A 14,108-nucleotide genomic window follows, 5' to 3' on the forward strand; every position below is an offset into this window, starting at 1 on the left:
AGTGATATTGTAGTGGGAAGTAGATTCTGAGAGAGAGGAGGTTGAAGAGAGCAGATGGAATAGTCTTGTAGGATACAGGAAAGACTTTGTATTTTGAGCAAGATGGGTAGATTGAAGGGCTTTGACAAAAGAGTGCAAGATCTGCTTTTGTGTGTTGAATTGTTGACTACTTTTCTGGTGAGAAAGAATTAGAAATATATATTTCAACTTAAATTAACTATACAGAAGTATGCTGCTTAGGGCTGAATTGTGCCCCCTCCAAAAAAAAAAAAAAAAATTCTGTATATTGAAATCCTAAGCCCCACACCTGAGAAGGTAACTGTATTTGGAAATGGGGTCTTTAAAGACATGATTAAATTAAAATCAGGCCATTAGGGTGGACCCTAATCCAGTGTGGGGCTTCCCAGGTGGCGCTAGTGGTAAAGAACCTGCCTGCCAATGCAGGAGACATAGAGACACAGGTTTGATCCCTGGGTTGGGAAGATCCCTTGGAGAAGGGCATAAGAACCCACTCCACTGTTCTTGCCTGGAGAATCCCGTGGACAGATGAGTCTGGTGGGCAACAGTCTATGGGGTCACAAAAAGTGAGGAACAACTGAAGTGACTTAGCATGAAATCCAGTGTGACTGGTATCCTCATAAGAAGAGCTTAGGGTACAAATACAGGAGGGGAGTGCACAGAGGAAAGGCCATGCGTGGAGACAATGAGAAGCAGCTACCAGCCAGCCAAGGAGAGGCCTCCGAAGAAACCAGATTCTGCCAACACTTTGATCTTGGATTTCTAGCCTCCAGAAGTGTGAGCAAACAAATTTGCCATGTGAAGACTACCCAGTCTGTGTTATTTTGTAATGGTAGCCCTAGCAAACAAATTTCTATAGGCAATGCCAAAGAAGGCTCAAACTACCAAACAATGGCACTCATCTCACACGCTAGTAAAGTAATGCCCAAAATTCTCCAAGCCAGGCTTCAGCAATATGTGAATCATGAAATTCATGATGTTCAAGCTGGTTTAGAAAAGGCAGAGGAACCAGAGATCAAATTGCCAACATCTTCTGGATCATGGAAAAAGCAAGAGAGTTCCAGAAAAACATCTATTTCTCCCTTATTGACTATGCCAAAGCCTTTGACTGTGTGGATCACAATAAACTGTGGAAAATTCTGAAAGAGATGGGAATACCAGACCACTTGATCTGCCTCTTGAGAAATTTGTATGCAGGTCAGGAAGCAACAGTTAGAACTGGACATGGAACAACAGACTGGTTCAAAATAGGAAAAGGAGTATGTCAAGGCTGTATATTGTCACCCTGTTTATTTACTTATATGCAGAGTACATCATGAGAAACACTGGACTGGAAGAAACACAAGCGGGAATCAAGATTGCTTGGAGAAATATCAATAACCTCAGATATGCAGATGATACCACCCTTATGGCAGAAAGTGAAGAGGAACTCAAAAGCCTCTTGATGAAAGTGAAAGAGGAGAGTGAAAAAGTTGGCTTAAAACTCAACATTCAGAAAACAAAGATCATGGCATCCTGTCCCATCACTTCATGGGAAATAGATGGGGAAACAGTGGAAACAGTGTCAGACTTTATTTTTCTGGGCTTCAAAATCACTGCAGATGGTGACTGCAGCCATGAAATTAAAAGATGCTTACTCCTTGGAAGGAAAGTTATGACCAACCTAGATAGCATATTCAAAAGCAGAGACATTATTTTGCCAACAAAGGTCCGTCTAGTCAAGGCTATGGTTTTTCCTGTGGTCATGTATGGATGTGAGAGTTGGACTGTGAAGAAGGCTGAGCTTGAAGAATTGATGCTTTTGAACTGTGGTGCTGGAGAAGACTCTTGAGAGTCCCTTGGACTGCAAGGAGATCCAACCAGTCCATTCTGAAGGAGATCAGCCCTGGGATTTCTTTGGAAGGAATGATGCTAAAGCTGAAACTCCAGTACTTTGGCCACCTCATGGGAAGAGTTGACTCATTGGAAAAGACTCTGATGCTGGAAGTGATTGGGGGCAGGAGGAGAAGGGGACGACAGAGGATGAGATGGCTGGATGGCATCACTGACTCGATGGATGTGAGTCTCAGTGAACTCCGGGAGTTGGTGATGGACAGGGCGGCCTGGCATGGGGTCGGCAAAGAGTCAGACAGAACTGAGTGACTGATCTGATCTGATCTGATCTGATACAGTCCATGGAACTCTCTAGGCCAGAATACTGGAGTGGGTAACCTTTCCCTTTTCCAGGGGATCTTCCCAACCCAGGAATCAAACCCAGGTCTCTCACATTGCAGGCGGCTTCTTTACCACCTGAGCCACAAGGGAAGCCCTTGTGGAAGTGGGTAGTCTATCCTTTCTCCAGCAGATCTTCTCGAGCCAGGAATTGAACTGTGGCTTAGACGGTAAAGCATCTGCCTGCAGTGCAGGAGACCCGGGTCCGATCCCTGGGTTGGGAAGATCCCCTGGAGAAGGAAATGGCAACCCACTCCAGTACTCTTGCTTGGAAAATCCCATGGACTGAGGAGCCTGGTAGGCTACAGTCTATGGGATCACAAAGAGTCGGACACAACTGTGCAACTTCACTTTCACTTTCTAATGCATTGAAGGTGGATTCTCTACCAACTCAGCTATCAGGGAAGCCCAAGGCAACAAAACACTTGCCCAACGTGTGGCTCGAACCCACGACCCTGAGATTAAGAGTCTCATGCTCTACTGACTGGGCTAGCTAGGTATGACTTACTGAAAAATATAGTCAAATGCACATTTTCTTTTGACAGGGACACAGCATATTTTTCATATGATATTAAGTATACAGTGACAACCAAAGTGTTTTTCCTCCTATTCTTTTTACTGTAAAGGTAAATATCTTTAATATTTAATACTTAATACAGGGGACTTCCCTGGCAGTCCAGTGGTTGGGACTTCATCTTCTAATGCAGGGAGTGATCCTTAGTCAGGGAGCTTAGATCCCACAGACCTTGTAGCCAAAAGACCAAAACATAAAACAGAAGCAATACTGTAGCAAATTCAATAAAGATTTTCAAAATCATCCACATCAAAAAAATCTTTAAAAGCGATATTTAATACAAATAGCTGGGCAGACTATATTCTACCTCACTGTGGCAATTGGAGACCACTCATTTCTTCAGCTTATTTTGCACATGCATCATTTTTAAAAGAATTGATCACCTAAATATGCCAACAAAGCCTAGCTATAAGGCAGCTATCATAAACTACCAAAGTTTTTATTAATCATTTTCTTACATACTCTAAAGAAAATTCTAATTTCCAAACTTTTAAATAATGCTTAGCATTTGTTTGCTTATGTATGTTTTGAAAAGTGTTAGAATTGAGTTTGGTAAAGATAGAAAGTTGCTAAATAATTCACTTTTTTTAATAACTAATTTTATTACATAAACTTCTCAATTCTCAAAGTCTCTCTCTCTCTATTTTTTTTGTCCTGAAATCTTAGTAATAAGACAAAGTATAAACTGGGGAAATTCTGGTGTAGCATTTCCCTGACTGAAGCAAAGAAAAAAATGTAAATAAGCCAAATAAATACAGAGAATGTATGGTTGAGTCATTGGGGGAGGAAGATTAGTATCTGTCTCTTTAGGCTCCTCACTTACACCTCCACACACATACACACCCGTGGAAACATGACCTTTACCTAGGGTTGTCAGAGAAAATACAGGACACCTGCCTAATTTGAATTCAGATCCACAACAAAAAATTGTCTCAAATATCAGATATATTTGTATTTGTTAAATCTGGCAACCCTTCCCTACAAGCACCCTCTCAGTGTTGTGGTGAAATTGGTCTGTTCAAGCTCAAAAGAGTAGATCATTAAGTTTTCTGGAAGTTTGCAGTCTGGTTGACATCAAGGTGCTGGTTTGAAATTGGCCAGAGTAGGACTATTCAGTTCAGTGCAGTGCAGTCACTCAGTCATGTCCGACTCTTTGTGACCTCATGAATCGAAGCATGCCAGGCCTCCCTGTCCATCAACAACTCCCGGAGTGCACTCAGACTCATGTTTATGGAGTCAGTGATGCCATCCAGCCATCTTGTCCTCTGTTGTCCCCTTCTCCTCCTGCCCCCAATCCCTCCCAGCATCAGAGTCTTTCCCAATGAGTCAACTCTTCGCATGAAGTGGCCAGGGTATTGGAGTTTCAGCCTCAGCATCAGTCCTTCCAATGAACACCCAGGACTAGTCTCCTTCAGAATGGACTGGTTGGATCTCCTTGCAGTCCAAGGGACTCTCAAGAGTCTTCTCCAGCACCACAGTTTGAAAGCATCAATTCTTCAGCGCTCAGCTTTCTTCATAGTCCAACTCTCACATCCATACATGACCACAGGAAAAACCATAGCCTTGACTAGATGAACCTTTGTTGGCAAAATAATGTCTCTGCTTTTGAATATGCTATCTAGGTTGGTCATAACTTTCCTTCCAAAGAGTAAGCGTCTTTTAATTTCATAGCTGCAATCACCATCTGCAGTGATTTTGGAGCCCCCCAAAATAAAGTCTGACCCTGTTTCCACTGTTTCCCCATCTATTTCCCATAAAGTGATGGGACAGGATGCCATGATCTTTGTTTTCTGAATGTTGAGCTTTAAGCCAACTTTTTCACTCTCCTCTTTCACTTTCATCAAGAGGCTTTCTACTTCCTCTTCACTTTCTACCATAAGGGTGGTGTCATCTGCATATCTGAGATTATTGATATTTCTTCTGGAAATCTTGATTCCAGCTTGTGCTTCTTCCAGCCCAGTGTTTCTCATGATGTACTCTGCATATAAGTTAAATAAGTTGGGTGACTATATACAGCCTTGACGTACTCCTTTTCCTGTTTGGAACCAGTCTGTTGTTTCATATCCAGTTCTAACTGTTGCTTCCTGATCTGCATATAAGTTTCTTAAGAGGCAGGTCAGGTGGTCTGGTATTCCCATCTCTTTCAGAATTTTCCACAGTTTATTGTGATCCACACAGTCAAAGGCTTTGGCATAGTCAATAAAGTAGAAATAGATGTTTTTCTGGAACTCTCTTGCTTTTTCGATGGTCCAGCAGATGTTGGCAATTTGATCTCTGGTTCCTCTGCCTTGAGCTTCCCTGGTGGCTCAAATGGTAAAGCATCTGCCTGCAATGCGGGAGACCTGGGTTTGATCCCTGGGTCAGGAAGATCCCATGGAGGAGAAAATGACAACCCACTCCAATACTCTTGCCTGGAAAATTCCATGGACTGAGGAGCCTGATAGGCTACAGTCCATGGCATCACAAAGAGTCAGACATGACTGAGCGACTTAAATATGAACACCACAGAAATTGTCAAAATTTAAAAAGCAAGCCTTTTCTTTTTGTAAAGATGGTTGCTGAGCCATGTACCAGATCACCACGGCTTCCCCTGAATAAGGAGTTTGTTCAGAGCATCTGAAACTATTAATATTTCTTTATAGGAATAAAGATGTCTTAAAATTGCAAAATACTTTGCAATTTCCATAACCATTTCACATACATTATTTTACTGAATCTTTACAATCTCACGTTTGTTTTTAATTAATGGATGGTAAGAAAGGAAGCTTCAGGGAGATGATATAACTTCCTTGAGGCAAGCAATTGGTTAAGAATCAAAATGGTGAAAAAAGTAAGGATGTATTTAGAGAGTGTTTAAAGTAACACCACAAATAACTTAATGTAAATGGGAAAATGTATCTGTATAGGGGAGAGTAACCACCTTACCAAGAGGTCAAATGGTGGGAGAACCTGACGTATGTCAGTCCTGATGTGATGCATCATGAAATACACAATGTCACTGACAATGTAGCCTTGCCAAAAGTATTTACCCTGAATCTCATCAATTAGACCTAAATTTCAATTTAGAAGAAATACAAGAGATAGGGGGACATATTAAACTACACAAGGAGCAAGCAATTAAATAAATTCAGAATGTGGAACATTTTATGAGAACACTGATCTGGGCTTTTAAAAAAAATGTAATTAAAAAAAGAGGGGTATGTGGAGAGAACTTTCTAAAAGAAACTAAAAAGATGTACCAGCACATACAACATAAGAACATAGAATTCTTCTTTAGGAAGAAAAAAGGACTAGAAAACACATCCATGGCATAAGTGGGGAAATTTGAATGTGGACTGAAGATTAAATGGTAACAAGTCAATTTTGTTAATCTCCATAGGTTTGCGATTAGTATTGTACTTATGTAACACAATGTCCTCATTTTGAAAAATTTAAGGGTGAAAATAAATACTGTCTAAAATTTATGTTTTAAACATTTCAGAATAAATGTGTGTATCCATAGAGATTAAGATGTAAAACAAATATAGTAGATGGTTAATTGTTGAATTTATGTGGCATAAATACAGTGTTCATTGCACTTGTGCTTCAACTTTTCTGTTTATTTCAATATTTCACAACAAAAAATTGAAGATATAAAAGAGAAAATCAGCTTTGGACATTGAAAATGCTCAAAGAAAGCAGACTTATGTACGTATGGAGAAGTAGTGGTTTAAGAAGAAAGAGTTGTTCAGTCGCTAAGTCATGACTCTTTGGGACCCCATAGGCTGCAAGCCAGGCCTCCCTGTCGCTCACCATCTCCCAGAATTCTTTAAGAAGAAAAAAAGAGAGGTTACTAAAAGTTTTCCAAGGATTGGCCTTTAGTCATGGGATTGGTCCCTGGAGACAAACCAAAGTGACATTTAAAACTTTTTTTTTCACTAGTAAATACATGCCCATAAAAACTAAATAAAAATGTTCTCAAGTCATCCAGAATTTTAAAGTGATTCATGATCCTTGCTACCTCACTGATCACGTAGAAGATATGAAGCTCTGAGATTACATTTGAGTTAAACCTCCTTTATGTTCCACAACTAACCCACTACTTTCTTTTTTCTCCTCAAGCTGCATGTATATTCCAGGAACTCCTGAAATAGCAGTCAGTTCTTAGATCAGAAAAGAATCCGGATTTAGTTCCTCCATGTATTGAGATACACACGATCTCAGGCTGTGCTTGGTTCTATGCCCACACTAGTTTCTATTTTGATATCTTTCACATTTGTCCATAAACCTTTCCTTAATCGACTCACTTTCAGTTATTTCCCTCCTCTTTTTGAGGGTATGGGAAACATGCAGGTGCTCTCTCTCATGACTTTCTGGGACTTCTGGAAATATAATGAGGCTAAATAAGGCCGTGTTCCCAAAAAAACCATCTAATCATTTTTGTTCCAGTGCTGTGCTGGGTTGAAGTCAGAACTCTGGGTTCTTGCTACTTTATTTGCATAAGACTCAGTCCCCAGGGCGTGAATTCTTTTATTACCCCTTGGCTACTTCCTGGAGAGTGGCCTATATGAAATATAGGGCATAGGCCTTTTAAGGATATGATGCTATGTAAACTCTCTAGCATCCTCTTCTCCTCTCTCTTTCTCTCCACCCTTCCCCAGTTAGGAAAAACTTGATCCAGTTTTGGAGATAAGAAAAAAATCAATCAGACTGCTTAAAGTATCCCCCTAAATCTTGTATTTATGCCTCAAGGTCTAGGCTTTGAAAACTTAGAAATAAATATTTACTTTTGTTCTCTGGATTCTACTGGATCATCACTGCCCTGAGATTAAGCATAGTCAGTCCCAGATGGCACCTTAACTAATGAAGGAAGACAACTTAATAGGAGCATAGGGATACAAAGCCCTTTGTTTTACATATCAACACGATTCTCAGTACATTTATAAAAACATCAACATGTACTTATCCACCATTCTGCCAGTATACCACCCTTCCACAAACATTTTGTAAATCAGAATATATGATCATTTTTTTTAATATCAAAGTGTCTTAAATTAGCTCAGGGTTTTTTGGTACAAACAAAATGAATTCTCTAACAGAGTGCAACACACTTTGAGCCAAATATGTAATTTAAATTTTTCTTGCACTTATAAAAGAAAAAACAGGTGTAATTAATTTGATAAATTTTTTACTCAGTATGTCCAAAATATTACCATTTCAACATGTAATCAACATCAAAACATTAATATGTTATATTGTGTTTTTCCATGACAAGAAACCCAGCAAATGCTTTATGCATATAGTATATTTCAATGTGCACTAACTATATTCTGAGTGCTAAATACAGTCACTACTGTATCAGACAGCATGATTCTAGCATCTCTTTTCTCAATGCATCACAAAACATCAGAATTTTCAAAATTGAATGTACATTATTTTTCTAATTGGAGTAAAGGTTTTCTCTGATGTTTATAAAGTTTTCTCCATTTGATTTATGGGGGCTAACAAATGATAATGAAATAAAAACAAAAACATCTGTATATAACATATAAAAGCACATTTATGTCACAATAATTCTCTAGTTTGAAAACTTGTGTTTTAGATTGATGTAGTTTTTTTTTAATTTATTTCTCTGTTTATCCAGAGTATGACTTTTTAGTAGTAATAAGTAAAAATAGTAATTAGGCTCTAAATATAAAGGGTCATTGTTGATTACATGATGAAGTGAAAAACTGAAAGCATTAGTTGTTCCTGACTCTTTGTGACCCCACGGGCTGTAGCTCACAAGGCTCTTCTGTCCATGGGATTCTCCAGGCAAGAATACTGAAGTGGGTAGCCATTCCCTTCTCCAGGGAATTTTCCTGATCCAGGGATTGAACCTGAGTTTCCTGCATTACGGGTAGATTCTTTATCATCTGAACCATCGGGAGAACCTCCTAAAAGAGAATACTAGGTAGAAGAAGACAGAGAGAATATCTAAGGAAGAAAAATAGGAAGATATTTTGAAAAACTAGATTTTTGTACTTTATTTAGTGGTTCCTAAAGACACTTAGATGCATTGTTTTTGGACTGCAGGGTCAGTGCTCATTTATGAAAATCAGAAGAAAGCCTAGGAGCTAAAAAAGTTCAAGTGAAAGTTTTAGCATTCAAAAAGGAAATAAAATTTATAAGGAAGCATGGTCTAGCTATTTTTAATGTAGTAGAGACCCTATCTGTGAGGATACATGTAAAAACCTTTCTATACATGCCTATCTAATGCTCCAATAGTATGTTTCCAATATGGCTCAGGAAAACATAATACACGTTATATAAAAGAACACTGCAGAAGTGCAACTTCTTGTTGAAACCTAAGACTGCAGTGAGATACTAAGTAAGCTGGACATAGGTTATAAAGATTGAATGCTTTACATGCTTTGACCAATCCAAAAGCATGGAACTGTACAACCTTGAATAATTTCCTCCAAATTTTATTTACTTTAAAGTCCTCCTCCACATAATGGTAACCTAAAGTTCTGAGATCTGTACAAGTACTGTAGATACTTGTCCAACAGTATCTATCACTTTTTAAATTCCTGGATAGTGGTGATCTCTTCCTTTGGCACTGACAGGTGGTTTGCAGGCCATTTTTTAAATCAATTCAGCCTTTATTTACATAGTACCACAAATTCAATCATGTCGTAACTAAAGTGATGGCTTGGTAGTCAAACAGCTACATAGCTAACAATTACATTGGAAACCATGAGCTCAGTTTGGTCCTTTCTAGAACCTGTAGTGTGTTCAATTATTTATATGTAAACAGCTGATCCAATCATTTATATAAAACTGATTGTAGTCATTCACACTTTTGAAAATCGAGCACCATATAAAGTTACTATAACCAATATATCAATTGCTAAAAATTTAAATTTGAACTAAAAGTTCTTTATCTTAAAGTGATATAGACCCAATCAAAAAATGGGCCAAAGAACTAAATAGACATTTCTCCAAAGACATACAGAGGGCTAACAAACACATGAAAAGATGCTCAACATCACTTATTATCAGAGAAATGCAAATCAAAACCACTATGAGGTACCATTTCACGCCAGTCAGAATGGCTGCGATCCAAAAGTCTGCAAATAATAAATGCTGGAGAGGGTGTGGAGAAAAGGGAACCCTCTTACACTGTTGGTGGGAATGCAAACTAGTACAGCCACTATGGAGAACAGTGTGGAGATTCCTTAAAAAACTGGAAGTAGAACTGCCTTATGATCCAGCAATCCCACTGCTGGGCATACACACTGAGGAAACCAGAAGGGAAAGAGACACGTGTACCCCAATGTTCATCGCAGCACTGTTTATAATAGCCAGGACATGGAAGCAACCTAGATGTCCATCAGCAGATGAATGGATAAGAAAGCAGTGGTACATATACACAATGGAGTATTACTCAGCCATTAAAAAGAATACATTTGAATCAGTTCTAATGAGGTGGATGAAACTGGAGCCTATTATACAGAGTGAAGTAAGCCAGAAGGAAAAACACCAACACAGTATAATAACACATATATATGGAATTTAGAAAGATGGTAACAATAACCCTGTGTACGAGACAGCAAAAGAGACACTGATGTATAGAACAGTCTTACGGACTCTGTGGGAGAGGGAGAGGGTGGGAAGATTTGGGAGAATGGCATTGAAACATGTAAAATATCATGTATGAAACGAGATGCCAGTCCGGGTTCGATGCACAATACTGGATGCTTGGGGCTAGTGCACTGGGATGACCCAGAGGGATGGTATGGGGAGGGAGGAGGGAGGAGGGTTCAGGAGGGGGAACACATGTATACCTGTGATGGATTCATTTTGATATTTGGCAAAACTAATACAATTATGTAAAGTTTAAAAATAAAATAAAATTAAAAGAAAAAATAAAATAAAATTTTAAAAAAGGCCACACAAAAAAAAATAAATAAAGTGATATAGAAAATTAAATTTTATTAGTGAAGCAATTCTTTTAAGTAGGTCAGAAATATTTTCCTATAAACCAAGATAACAGAATTGGGGAAATTTTGATTCCATTTAATTTGTGCATTCATCTTATAACAATCTGGTTAAATTGCTCAAGGAGTTTCAAAGAAATAATAAGAAAAAATTGAAATTCAATAAGAATGCAGCATTCTGTTTCTAAGCCCTGATGTCACTTAATCTCATTCAATGAAAGGACAAAAAAAAAAAAAGGTATGTGACTTTCCCAGTAAATGTCTCATAAAATTTGGAAAATAACAATTGAAGTTATGTTCTAACTTTCTAAAAGAACCTTTGTAAAAACTTAATGAAGGCTTTGGATTTCAGGGCATAAATATAGTCAGAAATAGTTACTAAGGTATAGTAATTAAATTTATTATTTCTGTTAAAGAACTTGTATATCTGTCTAAGATTTACCAAAGTGATGGATACCAAGAAAATAATCTGTGGGCTTAATTGCCAAATTCCCAAACTATAAAGAATACTACTAGGATCAGAGAGTATAATGGCCCCTTTGATCACAAAGTACAAACATTACAGAATCTTTTCTACCACAAAAATGTACATATATGTATTACTTTTTCACATAATATACCATTGCCTTCTTTAGAGCATCTTCAGAGAATGAGAAACTCATATTAATGTTTAACTACAGTACTATTGATAAGTACACTCTCAGTTCAGTTCAGTTCAGTTGCTCAGTTGTGTCTAAAATTTGTGAGCCCACGGAATGCAGCACACCACGCTTTCCTGTTCATTACCAACTCCCGGAGCTTACTCAAACTCATGGCCATCGAGTTGGTGATACCATCCAACCATGTCTTCCTCTGTCATCCCCTTCTCCTCCTGCCCTCAATCTTTCCCAGCATCAGGGTCTTTTCCAATGAGTCAGCACTTCGCATCAAGCGGCCAAAGTACTGGAGTTTCAGCTTCAATATCAGTCCTACCAATGAACACCCAGGACTGATCTCCTTTAGGATGGACTGGTTGGATCTCCTTGTGGTCCAAAGGACTCTCAAGAGTCTTCTCCAACACCACAGTTCAAAAGCATCAATTCTTTGATGCTCAGCTTTCTTTATAGTCCAACTCTCACATCTATACAAAACTACTGGAAAAACCATAGCTTTGACTAGATGGACATTTGTTGGCAAAATAATGTCTTTGCTTTTTAATATGCTGTCTAGGTTGGCCATAGCTTTTCTTCCAAGGAGCAAATGTCTTTTAATTTCAGGGATGCAGTTACCATCTGCAGTGATTTTGGAGGCAAAAAAATAAAGTCTGTCACTGTTTCCATTGTTTCCACATCTATTTGCCATGAAGTGATGGGACCGGTTGCCATGAACTTAGTTTTCTGAATATTGAGTTTTAAGCCAATTTCTCATTCTCCTCTTTCACATTCATCACAACAGGCTCTTTAGTTCCTCTCCACTTTCTGCCATAAGGGTTGTGTCATGTCCGTATCTGAGGTTATTGATATTTCTCCTGGCATTCTTGATTCCAGTTTGTGCTTAGTCCAGCCTGGGACTTCACATGAAGTACTCTGCATATAAGTTAAATAAGCAGGGTGACAATATACAGCCTTGATGTACTCCTTTCCCACTTTGCAACCAGTCTGTTGTTCCATGTCCAGTTCTAACTGTTTCTTCCTGACCTGCATATAGATTTCTCAGGAGGCAGGTCAGGTGGTCTGGTATTCCCATCTCTTTCAGAATTTTCCAGTTTGTTGTGATCCACCCAGTGAAAGGCTTTGGCATAGTCAATAAAGCAGAGGTAGATGCTTTAATGGAGAAGGCAATGGCACCCCACTCCAGTACTCTTGCCTGGAAAATCCCATGGATGGAGGAGCCTGGTAGGCTGCAGTCCATGGGGTCGCTGAGGGTCGGACACGACTGAACGACTTTACTTTCACTTTTCACTTTCATGCATTGGAGAAAGAAATGGCAACCCACTCCAGTGTTCTTGCCTGGAGCATCCCAGGGACGGGGGAGCCTGGTGGGCTGCCATCTATGGGGTCCCATAGAGTCGGACATGACTGAAGCAACTTAGCAGCAGCAGCAGCAGCAAATGCTTTAATGGAACTCTCTTGCTTTTCCAATGATCCAAGAGATGTTGGCAATTTGATCTCTGGTTCCTCTGCCTTTTCTAAATCCAGCTTGAACATCTGGAAGTGCACAGTTCACGTTCTGTTGAAGCCTGGCTTGGAGAATAATGAGCATTACTTTGATAGCATGTGAGATGACTGCAATTGTGTGGTAGTTGAACATTCTTTGGCATTGTCTTTCTTTTGAATTGGAATGAATACTGATCTTTCCAGTCCTGTGGCCACTGCTGAGCTTTCCAAATTTGCTCGTATATTGAGTGCAGCACTTCAGCAACATCATCTGTTAAGATTTGAAATATTCTCTACTGAAAAATACCAAAGTACTCTCCATTTTAAAAAATCAGCAGGGCCAAATATATGTCACATGAAATATTTCCCTCATGAAATTTGACAGTTCTATGCAAATTTTCAAATTTATGAGAGATCAGTTTTTGTTCTAGCTTAGGAAAATATTGTATTTTTTATATCCTCTCTTTCAATTCTTAGTCAGTGACTCTCTAATCTATGCTTAAAATTCAAGCTTCCCTCTTTAGAGACACAAATATGTGGATCCAAATATTCACTGAACATCTCTAACTGGTTCTTCCAAAGCACCTCTAACGAAAAATCTCTACAGGAGGCAATGACAAGACCATCTCCAAGATAAAGAAATGCAAAAAGGCAAAATGGTTGTCTGAGGAGGCCTTACAAATAGCTGAGAAAAGAAGAGAAGCTAAAAGCAAAGGAGAAAAGGAAAAATATACACATTTGAATGCAGAGTTTCAAAGAATAGTAAGGAGAGATAAGAAAGCCTTCCTCAGTGATCAATGCAAAAAATAGGGGAAAACAATAGAGTGGGAAAGAGTAGAGATTTCTTCAAGAAAATTAGAGATACCAAGGGAACATTTCATTCAAAGATGGGCACAAAAAAGGACACAAATGGTATGGAACAAACAGAAGCAGAAGATATTAAGAAGAGGTGGCAAGAATACACAGAAGAACTGTACAAAAAAAATCTTCATGACCCAGATAACCACAATGGTGTGATCACTCACCTAGAGCCAGATGCTGGAATGCAAAGTTAAGTGGGCCTTAGGAAGCATCACTACGAACAAAGCTAGTGGAGGTGATGGAATTCCAGTGGAGCTATTTCAAATCCTAAAAGATGATGCTGTTAAAGTGCTGCAGTCAATATGCCATTCAAATTTGGAAAACTCAGCAGTGGCCAAAGGACTGGAA

At 38.8% G+C, this 14,108-nt stretch overlaps 1 non-coding gene across 1 annotated transcript; it reads right to left on the bottom strand.

The window, feature by feature from the left end:
- Positions 1-2,655: 2,655 nt before the first annotated feature.
- Positions 2,656-2,728, bottom strand: TRNAK-CUU (transfer RNA lysine (anticodon CUU)). The gene has a single exon. It is a non-coding gene; the product is annotated as a tRNA-Lys (tRNA).
- Positions 2,729-14,108: the final 11,380 nt, after the last annotated feature.

The sequence above is a fragment of the Bos taurus genome, chromosome 26 (assembly GCF_002263795.3).
Source record: "Bos taurus isolate L1 Dominette 01449 registration number 42190680 breed Hereford chromosome 26, ARS-UCD2.0, whole genome shotgun sequence".
Lineage (NCBI taxonomy): Eukaryota > Metazoa > Chordata > Mammalia > Artiodactyla > Bovidae > Bos > Bos taurus.